At 40.9% G+C, this 11,521-nt stretch overlaps 1 pseudogene; it reads left to right on the top strand.

Annotated features, from left to right (window-relative positions):
• The first annotated feature begins 11,101 nt into the window (after positions 1-11,101).
• LOC126250036 (5S ribosomal RNA) lies at positions 11,102-11,219 on the top strand (annotated as a pseudogene).
• Positions 11,220-11,521: the final 302 nt, after the last annotated feature.

The following is an 11,521-nucleotide window of genomic DNA, read 5'->3' as shown; positions in this document are numbered from 1 at the left end:
TCGGATGAATTCCACGGAACTGTAATAATACCTCTAACCTACCAATAGACAGAACCATTTTGTCAGGTAGTGTCAGCAGTATCATCAGATTGTTCTCTAGTGGTACTGATATCTACAGGAAGTGATTGTCGTTGACGATCGTATGCAAATGCAGAAAGGTTCGGACAAAATTTCGACTTGTTGTAGTAAATGACAGCTCTCATTAAATGTGGTAAATGGAGAGACTAAAAATGATTAAACTGGACTATAGAAAGAGTAGGATAATTAAAGAACAATACTAATAACGAACAGCGGTAGTAAAGATAAGAAATACATAAAAATAAGGTAGATTTCTTAAAGGCACTACACTACGATGCAATTTGTCCCCATCCCCATCCAACATCTACAGTGAGCATGCAATAAGGGAGTGCAAAGGATTGCTGTGATAGCTCCAGAGGTATGAAATCTCCAAAATGTCTTACAAGGGGAGGCCGCCAATTGTGAAATTCAGATTCAATTCATACTGCGCATAATAAAAGCTCATGGCCAGAGGTGTAATGTGGCAAAGCACCAAGATGCACTTCTCAGCCGTTGTCGAGAAAATCGACAGTTAAAAGAAACTGTTGCTGTGAAATACTCTCTAAGATTAATAATTTTCTACAGCGTCGTGGCGCAGCGGTAAGCGCTCGGGTTCGTAATCCGAAGGTCGCCGGATCGAATCTCGCAACCTTTTGTAATTCAAATGTGTGTGTGTACACACACACACACACACACACACACATATATATATATATATATATATATATATATATATATATATATATATATATATATATATATAATTCCCGGCAGTCAGTTGCAACAATTATGCATATAATAAGTTGTTGAAAGTCGTTTGTCGTGGAAAGCCTGGCGACTTCGAACATCATTATGTTTTCCGCAAACAAAGTTGTATTTCACAAATGTTATTAATTGTCTTCATAATGTTAACCACGTATAGTTAACGGAAGACGTAGGAACGATATTCCGAAACGAATACGTATAGCGTAAGTCAAACGTTCGAATTAGAATAGAAACCCCACGAACACAAATTTTCTGTGGCAGGTATGAAATATAAACTCCGTTACTCGCTCGTTACACTTGAAGGACAGATGTTGAATGGGCCGAAACTAGCCGTCGCCTAACAGCGTAGTTGCCTGCTAACTTCGAAAGAAGGTAGATGCGGTCCCTAGCGCAACTTATAACATCGTCGAAAATCAGTGCGGACGTGAGAGCTTTGGTACATCCTGTTGAACAAACGGAAAAATGGAGGCAGTACAATTGGAGAGCGATCCGCCTTCACCAACATGCATAAGCAATTCATTAATAGTTTATATATATATATATATATATATATATATATATATATATATATATATATATATATTTGAATTACAATAAAATAATATTAAAAAATGTAGCATGGTGCGAGATTCGATCCGGCGACCTTCGGATTACGAACCCGAGCGCTCACCGCTGCGCCACGACGCTGTAGAAAATTATTAATCGTAGAAAGTATTTCATGGCAACGGTTTCTTTTAACTGTCGATTCTCTCGACAACGGCTGAGAAGTGCATCATGGCGCTTTGCCACATTACACCTCTGGCCATGAGCTTTTATTATGCGCAGTATGAATCGAATCTGAATTTCACAATTGGCGGCCTCCCCTTGTTAGAGGTTATAGACAGATTACTAAGGGATAAGTACGAAATGGAAATAAACTAAAAAAAGAGACAGAAATACTTGCGTGCTTCAAGCAGTCTGGTGACATGAACATTAAAATTAGAGAAAAGAAAATAAAATAAAACAAGATCACACAAAAAAATGTGGAAGTAAGATAACTAAAAATAGAAGAAAGAAAGAAGACATAAAAGAAGAATTACTCAACCAAAAGCTACGTTCATGAACAGAAGAAAACTGTTTCGTTTAAACAATGTAAATGTGGAGTGAGGAAAATGATGTTTAAAAGGTGCATTTGGAACATCGTTCTTTATGGCCGTGAAACACGGACAATAGGAAAAAAAAACGAAACGAAGTGTCTTGAAGCATTTGAGGCTTTGTGCTGGAGACGGCTGTTAAAGATAAAGTAGGCAGATAAAACCACTAACAGGATGTCCTGCAAAGAACTGGCAACGGAAGGTCATTTAGGGGAACAGTGGAGCGAATAAGTCACAAGTGGATTGGTCACATAATACTACAAACAAGCTCCTTCATAATGTTCTACAAGTGGAAATGGAAATGAGCGTTTGGCGTCATTGGCCGGGAGGCTCCTTGCGGGGCAGGTCCGGCCGCCTTGGTGCATGCAGGTCTTATTACATTCGACGCCACATTGGGCGACCTGCGCGCCGGATGTGGATGAAACGATGATGAAGACAGCGCAACACCCAGTCGCTGAGCGGAGAAAATCCCCGGCGCCGCCGGGAATCGAACCCGGGCCCGTAGGATGGCAATCCGTCACGCTGACCACTCAGCTATCGGGGCGTGCTAATGTTCTATAAGGAGCATTGCAAGTAAAGATAACCCTAGGAAGACCGCGACTGGTACTAATAAAACAATCTATATGCAGTGAAAGCTTTACAGGAAATGTATTCGCAGCTGCGAATATGAACCAGTTTCAGCTGTATATGAGAATGACGACAACGAAAATTTCTGCTACGCCGGGACTCTAACCTGGATTTCCCGCTTGACGCGAGAGGTCCTCTTAACTGCTTCGGCTATCCTTGCACGATTCATAGACCGACCCAAACTTCCATATGTCGTCATCCTTGTGTCATAACCTACACTCGTACGTGACGTATATTCCCGTCCATGAAGGACATATTTATTGAGAGTCGAAGGCCTGGTATCGGCGAATAAATGCGAAATAGCAGTGCCTGTGTTATTAAGAAGTACAATGCGATGTTCCACAGCCACTGCTAATAGAAACAGATGAAGAGCTGCTAACCAGTAGAAAGATTGATCGTGAAAAAGAAGACAGGCATTTAGTCTTACTCGTATTTTATGAGGCTGTTATGGCACCCTCCACCATAATCATGGCAGTGGAAGGGTTTGTATCTGCCAATCGGTTGTAGGGAATCAGCATAGTAAAAGTGGGTCAACACGGAGACGTGTCAGGATGACAGAAAGAAAGCTATTGTGTTTGTATACGTCCAAGACCACATTGGGAATGAAGTTGCCCGATTTGTTGGTGTAGCAACACATACTCTCGATTTGTTGGTGTAGCAACACAATGCTATAAAACGTGTCTATAATGAAAGGTGTAGTACTCGCAGCCATATAAAACAACGTAAGAACGGTGGTCGTAAAAGTGTCCTACCGACTGGGATGGAAGACGAAAGTCAATGAAAATTGGTTTCATACCAGAGAGGAATTGTGGCTGCAGATCCACCTCGAGGCGTTCCCGAGCGAACATGGAGCAATGAACTTCATGCAGTGGACATTGCAGTTTGATACCTGGACAGCAACCATTGCTAACAACGGCACACAAATCTGCACGTCATCAATGGGCCAAGAAACACAGAAACTGGACAGTATTATACAAAGTTGAGGTTTTGCCTTTTTTACGTGATGCAAGATGTTGAGTGCCTCGACGGCTCACTGACACGCTTAGTACGCAGGATTTGTAGCGTGTAGTTCATGCTGGATGTGGTTATATGATGTCCTGGGCGTGCTGTTTGTACCATAACTACGTCCTACTCATTCAGGTTACCGTGAACATGAACCAGGACGTTTATTTCAACATTCTCGGTTACCAAGCGTTATTCTTTCTTTTGCAACTTTATAACTATGGGAAGTCAGGATTGCCTGTTACGCAAACAACTATTATTTTTATGTACAAAAGTATTTGAGCAACCTTCTGCCATCATCAGTGGATATTTTTATTGCACTCTCATTTTCCAGATAGTCAGGTAGTGTAAGACAGTCTTTTCATTATTCTGTGGGTTGACTTTGTTAACTTCGTGACACCTGCCGTCATCTGCGTGCAAGTTTCAACTTGTGAGTGTGATTCAGCAAAATCATGTGTCCTGTTTATGTGGGTGTTTCTCCAACAGATGAGGACAGTGTAAACGGAGCAAGTTCATACCCTCCACTTCTCCTCTACCACTCCTCACATTAATATTTTTTTCTGTAATTTATCAAGTATTATAAAGATAATTTCAGATTCATGCCTAATTTTGCCAGAATCAGTTATTTAAGAGATAGCTTCAACATCGCTTACAATAATGCTCTAGTTAAATTATGTGGAAATAGTAGACATAAAGAACTATTCGTAATTTAAGGAACTTCACAAACACGTGGAGATAGGATTTGGAGTAAGGTAATGAGTAATTCTAAATGTAGCAGTATACTTCATCTGAAAGCCCTTCAGTCCTCTTTTCAGTGAACATTTAACTTTTTCCAAAAACATCATATTTCAAAAGTTATTTCTAATCAAAATTTTCGTCTTTCAGAATGTTCCATTTTTAACTATTACTTATCTCCGAAATGTACTTGTCTAACATTGTAGCCCAATTATTTATGATTACAAAATGCCTACTTTCATAAAGAGAGCATGTTATTTTGCTAATTACTCTATCTCGAAAACTACGTATTTTGGCCATTTTTGGCAGGGACTGGGAATCCCCGCGGAAGTAGATACACAGTAAACACAATACAGTCCGTACAACTTTGTTAACTTTTCGTTTACCCAGACCATATTTAAATTAGGTTACTCCTTGGCTCATTGTAAATCCAACAGCATAAATTTTCCCTTTTTGCCGTTATAAATCAAACTGTAATAATGAAATGTAGTACTTTTATTTCGGTAACGTCATAGTGCTGTGAACAGATAAATGGATTTTTCTTCATGTTGTGTTTTCATCAGGTCTGTGTAGAGACAGCGAACTGAAAATTAATAGTCACCGTCAAGTATTTCGCTGGAAATACATGCTGAGTTTTGGTGAAAATACGATTACCTTACACAATCAGATCATCGTAACAACACGTGAATCAATAAATGTGAAAAATTGTCAAGTTCAATAATGCAGGGTTGCGTCACTAGCCCAAAATTACAGCAAGATGGCGGACATTAGAAGCGTAGCTACCGAAGGCCAGCAAACACAGCTGAGACACGTTACAATAAGTGCCACGAAAATAACTACAGCAAGCTATAGAATAATGAAAATGCGGACTTATAGTACATAAATATCTGTAAAATGAGACTGTAATAGAAATATCCACTGAAGAGGGCACAAAGGTACTCGCATATTTTCAATGGATTCTCTTTTACAGCAACTTGGCTTATCACTTCTGTGACACTTTCGTATGGTATGTTGTCCTGTTTCTATCCTAGCAATGCGTCTTTGAATTGGTTCGCTGTCTGTTGTTGCTTGATAAGGAATTCCAACGCTGGAATAACATTGGTCGCACTAGAATCTCGCATGAAACTTCCTTTTACAGATAGGATGACCAACTCTCCCGTATTTCCCGTGATCTCCCGTATTACAGCAATATTTTTTTTAATACTCTATGCTCCCTTATTGACCACCTGTTTTTCCCGCATATTTCGCCAGTGATCACTGTCGTAAATATTAATCCCACAAAGTGCTATCGATAGTTCTAAGTTTCATGCCTGATAGCCCTCGAAAAGTTTTCGCACAATAATCGATACTATTGTCCACAAATAGTATGTTTTCTGTTCGTATTTCTATGGAAAAAAGACGATTTGGCTCAAGGGAATGCGAGGCGTGTGGAAAGATTGACGTAGCCTACGCGCGGTTACTTGTTTCTCGGTCTGTAGTGGCAAACCACGGATGCGCTCGCGTCCTACCTATCAGGAGACAAAAAACACGCGGAAGTAAGAAGGACCCGCGAAAGAGGATTATAGAGACGTGGATGTTTAAACATGCTCATTACGTTATTTAGTTCTCAATTGACTCACTCAACACCACATTTCGCAATGCTTTTTTCTCTTATGGACAATAACAGGCATTGTCAACAGACCAATAATGCATGTTTCGACGGTTTACATGGCCATGATTAGTATGTGTGGCTTTACCACAAAACAAGATACGTGATACATCTGGAGTATTCTGTCTTAATGGCCAAGTACAGTAGTTGACACGTTTCTCATAATCGTTTCCATGTAGCTCTTGATGGTGAGAGACGCGATAGCCGTGGTGCCTTTGTCGACGGAGATGGCGTAACACAGTTGCCTGACTCATGTCACCTCCTCGTGCGATTACGCGGGAGCTAAAGTGCGATTAGCTGCAACAGCATCAAGAACTTTAATTTTTCCCTCTTCTGTCGTCACTTGTTTCCTTTTGTTACGCTGTCTAGGTGTTTCTTATTGGTATCACATGTTCCCCTAGTCTACGGAGGAACGTCTTCTAGCATCCGAGAAAGATGGCCTTTGGAGGCTGCGAGACTTCTGAGCGTTCGGTGTTCTGCCTTGCAAAACGGGCCTATCTATTCACTATCCATACCACATGTTTACACGCCATGGACGCTGACGTTCCACCTGACGAAGCCAAATGCACAAGAGGCATTGTCTAGCGCGATATTCCAACAACTCAGAGAACAGGCAGAAATGTATTGTGTTTCCTTATAGTCCACTTCGGCAGAAAACACTGGAAGAAGCAGCGACGAACTGTTTCGTCCAACACGTGCACCAGTGTGTCACACCACTCTGACCACCTTTCAGTATTTTATCCTTTTTTATGCTCAATGGATTACAATGTTACAAAATGATACTACAGATAACCGTTTCTGTATCTTATTAAGTTGAATGTGTTTACATGAAAGCATGATACATGTTGTAACAGATCTTGAGGAAATGAAGTGGATTACAGAATGGAAATATATAGGGTGCCATTTAAGAAACGTACTGCTGTTGATATCTTCGATAACGAATGATTCATTTTTTATTCTGGTTGTGGGCAAAAAGTTATTTGTGGAGGTCAATATAAACGAGAATCTCTATATAAAGTGTAGCAGAATAGGGGCCTACTTTGTTAGTTACAACGCACGGTCCTCCTGTGCAACACCTGGGTATGAAAATTTTATTATCTCATTATTTTATAATACGGTACTGAATGTATTTTACATGTGACATCTCAATTGCGTAGAAGTTTTTTAAAAATGTGTTATCGTGTCTGCAGATGGCCGTAAAAGACAGCCGAAACTGGTACTGTATAAAAATAATTATGACTGTGTCAGTGAACAATAAAAACATTTTAATTATTTTAGCAATTGCCGTCATCTCCAGAGGCAATACAAAAATAATGCTGTACTTTCTAAAAAGTGTTGTCAGTGTTTTGCTGTAGCCCTTACAGTGTGTGTGGATTATGAGACACATTTGACCCGCCGGGCCCCACAAGTAAAGGCTGTACGTGTGGTGCGTGCTATAGCTCCATTTTGCTGAAATTCCCATCTTCCTCTCCCAGTTGATCCAGAAATGCTGTTTGGATCGCGAAATTCCGATTGCATAAATTTTTTTTATGTTTCCCTTTCGGCCAGCTTGTGCCGCTGATCTTTCTGTAAAAATGCGAAATACAACATATGGGGTTTTGTTTGCATTGGTAGCACGTCAATGTTGTTCCAAGCCGCGCGGGATTAGCCGAGCGGTCTTAGGGGCTGCAGTCATGGACTGTGCGGCTGGTGCTGGCGGGGGTTCGAGTCCTCCCTCGGGCATGGGTGTGTGTGTTTGTCCTTAGGATAGCTTAGGTTAAGTAGTGTGTAAGCTTAGGGACTGATGACCTTAGCAGTTAAGTCCCATAAGATTTCACACACATTTGAACACATTTTGTTGTTCCAATCTCAGAGAAAAGAATTACCCACGTTAAAAGTGTAAATAAAACAGCCCCTGGAATATGGCTGAACTAGAATGCAACCACACAACTATTCTATGTTATCTACAGGACTGGTTGCATTCATCGCTTTCAGTTCAGATAATAAATTAACTGTACACAACTTCCTTAAAGTGCACAATAACTCAACAATGAAGTGACAAGCTCCTCTGAATCACCATAGCAGAGATGAATTGTTTGCAACAAAACAAAGTTCACTTAACCAGATTTCTTAAACACCGTTCACTGGTGCGTATTGTGAGACTGAATTGCTACTAACAGCAGGGTCCTGCATCAAGTTTTTTTTAAAACAAAATATAAAGTCCAGAGAACGACTCTCTAATCGACATACAGTGCACGAAGCACTGATGCCGCCAATCAACCATTGTTCTGGAAACGAAGAATAAACATAAGTCCCGACTGTTCGTTACACAACAAAAATAAATGCAAGTCCCAACTGTGCCTAACACAAATAATTACAAGTCCAGGATATAGGGTTCTGTTCTGAGGGAGGGAGGATGATAGTCCTTTGTTTTGTCATTCCCCTTTCCCATCCCCATCCCTCTTCCTGATTAGAACTTAGCGTGACAACTACATTTAACGTGCCACAAATAAAGTGAATCTGAATAATATTGAAAATAAAATGTTTTAATATGATCATAAACATTTGTTTACATTAGTGGGTAGTACAATGCATTTGTGTTTCTTCTGAGGTAACCCCATGACTCCCCTCGCCCCCTCCCAACCCCACCCTTCTCTCTCCTTTGGCTCCGCGCTTGAGTCTCATCCACCAGCCGAAAATTAATATAAGTTCCCATTTGTGACTTATTCAAGAAACACTCAACCAGCTTCCACAACTGGTAACATTACTATTCCTCAGAATCATACTCGAAAAATCGAGGAACTCTGTAAAACCATCAAATAGAGTCCAAACTGTGACTTAAGAGCGAAATTTTTCGAAATGCGTAAGGCATATTCGCGAATAATTCCAAGTTCCAAGCACAGGTATTTCCCTTCATACTCTATCATCATTCCCGTGCTCCCTTCGTACTCGCCACTAAGACGGTGCACCGGAGAAAGGAAACAAAATTCCGTGCCTGCTCTTCTGAAACGCAGCGGATTGCAGTCAGAACGTATTCGACACGTAGATAGCTCTATATCTAAAAAATGCCAAATAATTGTGCCTTGAAACTTCCTGGCAGGCTGAAACTGTGTGCCGGACCGATACTCGAACTCGGTACCTTTGTCTTTCGCGGGAAAATGCTCTGCCGATGGTAGGAGACGAGATACTGGCGGGAAGTACAGTTGTGAGAAACGGTCGTGAGTCGTGCTTGGGTAGCGCAATCGCTAGAGCACTTGCCCGCAATAGGCAGAAGTCTCGAGCTCGAGTCTCAGTCTGCCACACAGTTTTAATTTGCCAGGAAATTTCATATCAGCGCGCACTCCGCTGCAGGGTGAAAATTTCATTCTGGAATTATGCTTCAGATTTTCTTTGAATGGACCGTAAATTTAATGAATTAGAATCTTCCGACAGTCACATTCAAATGTAAATTTACCTGTAGAATCCGTGGATGCTTTTTCCAAATCCATAATCATTTCACTCTTTATACCATAGGTTGCAAGTTGAAATGCGGAAAAGCTGATAAATAGAAACAAATAGAAATAATAGTTATATCGTCGATATTGTGTGGGCAGTAATCACATATTCCCTGCGAAGATAAACTGGTTGTTCCTTTATGTGATGAAATACCTGTGTATATTTTAATTATGTAACGTTTCATTATTAACAGCCTCTCTCGATCTTCGTTCAGACCTCGCTAGATGCAGCTGCGTCTCTTTGAACCGCACATAAAAAAAAGGTTCAAATGGCTCTGAGCACTATGGGACTTAACATCTGAGGTCATCAGTCCCCTAGAACTTAGAACTACTTAAATCTAACTAACCTAGGGACATCACACACATCCATGCCCGAGGCAGGATTCGAACCTGCGACCGTAGCGGTCACGCGGTTCCAGACTGTAGCGCCTAGAACCGCTCGGCCACTCCGGCCGGCGAACCGCACATAAAATCCTCTTCCTTCAAATGTTCTCTGTGGTGTTGAGATCATTTTGTCACGAAATGTCGAACACGCTTTTCTGGCCAGTTCTATTTTCATCGCAATTGTGTTTTAAAATTACGATATTTGGAAAGAGGAACAAAATTGTTGCAGGAGGTGATGCAACATTCGTCTCTCGGTGTGTAGTTCTCTAAAAGACGAATTCCCAGTAGTGTGGTTTCTGCACGTCTGTGAAAAACATTAATTCATTATTTTATTGGATATATTGGTTCACTTTATAGTCGGTTAGGTTTTGTAGAACATTCATTAAATGATTAGATAACATAACGTTTTTACTACTGCTCTTACTTACACCTATACTCTGCAAATCAGTGAAATCCAAGCCAAAATGTTTTTAAAAAATGTTTCATGTATTCTGTTGTTTGTACTTACTTATTTTGTAGTGGTGATTTAGGTGTTCCATTGTTTGGCTTGTGAGTTTAATGCCCTGTGATATTCACTGTTTGTTCTCTACTGAAGACAGTTTAATTTTTCAGATGTTATAAAGAAATACGCTTCAAAATGACACACGAATGTCACTGAAAAAGCAGTGAATCCTTTATCGGTAGTTTATTCGAAGTATATCTGTCACCGTGTTTCTTTTGATAGTAAATACAAGAAATGTTCCTTGCATCCAGTGCTGTAATGTCTTTTATATTCCAAACAGTTTTTAGTTGTTTGAGTTAACATAGCATATAGACTCGTTATTCGTGTGCTGTCGTCAAAATGTCGTAAGTTTACATTTAGTGCCTCAGCAATACCAAAGTTCAAATTTGTGAAAATGTCATCTATCGGAGAAGATGAGGTTTATTTTATACCATTAGGATTTAAAATGTGTTGTTGTGGTCTTCAGTCCTAAGACTGGTTTGATGCAGCTCTCCGTGCTACTCTATCCTCTGCAAGCCTCTTCATCTCCGAATAACTACTGCAACTTACATCCTTCTGCATCTGCCTTCTGCATTCATCTCTTCGTCTCCCTCTACAATTTTTACCCCCCCACACTTTGCTGCAATACTACACTGGTGATCCTTTGGTGTCTCAGAATGTGTCCTATCAATCGATACCCTAGACAGGTTTTGCCACAAATTTCTGTTCTCCCCCACTTCTGTCCAGTGTCTGCTACCCACCTAATCTTCAGCATTTTTCTGCAGCACCACATCCGGCCAACGGCCGTACCATGTTGAATACACCTGTTCTCGTAAGATCACCGAAGTTAAGCAACATCAAGTCGGTTAGTACTTGGATGGGTGACCGCTTGGGAACGCCAGGTTCTGTTGGCTCCCTTCATCCTGAAAAGGGGCAGCAGCTCAAATGGTTCAAATGGCTCTAAGCACTACGGGACTTAACATCTGAGGTCATCAGTCCCCTAGAACTTAGAACTACTTAAAGCTAACTAACCTAAGGACATCACACGCTTCCATGCCCGAGGCAGGATTTGAACCTGCGACCGTAGTAGCAGCGCGGTTCCGGACTGAAGCGCCTAGAACCGCTCAGCCACACCGGCCGGCGGGGCAGCAGCCATTTCAGTACTTATAGCAACAACAGTCTGGATGACTGACTGACCTGGCCTTGTAACATCAGC

This window comes from Schistocerca nitens, chromosome 3 (genome assembly GCF_023898315.1).
Source record: "Schistocerca nitens isolate TAMUIC-IGC-003100 chromosome 3, iqSchNite1.1, whole genome shotgun sequence".
Lineage (NCBI taxonomy): Eukaryota > Metazoa > Arthropoda > Insecta > Orthoptera > Acrididae > Schistocerca > Schistocerca nitens.
The sequence above is the reverse complement of the archived record's forward strand: the minus strand, read 5'-3'. Positions and strand labels throughout refer to the sequence as shown.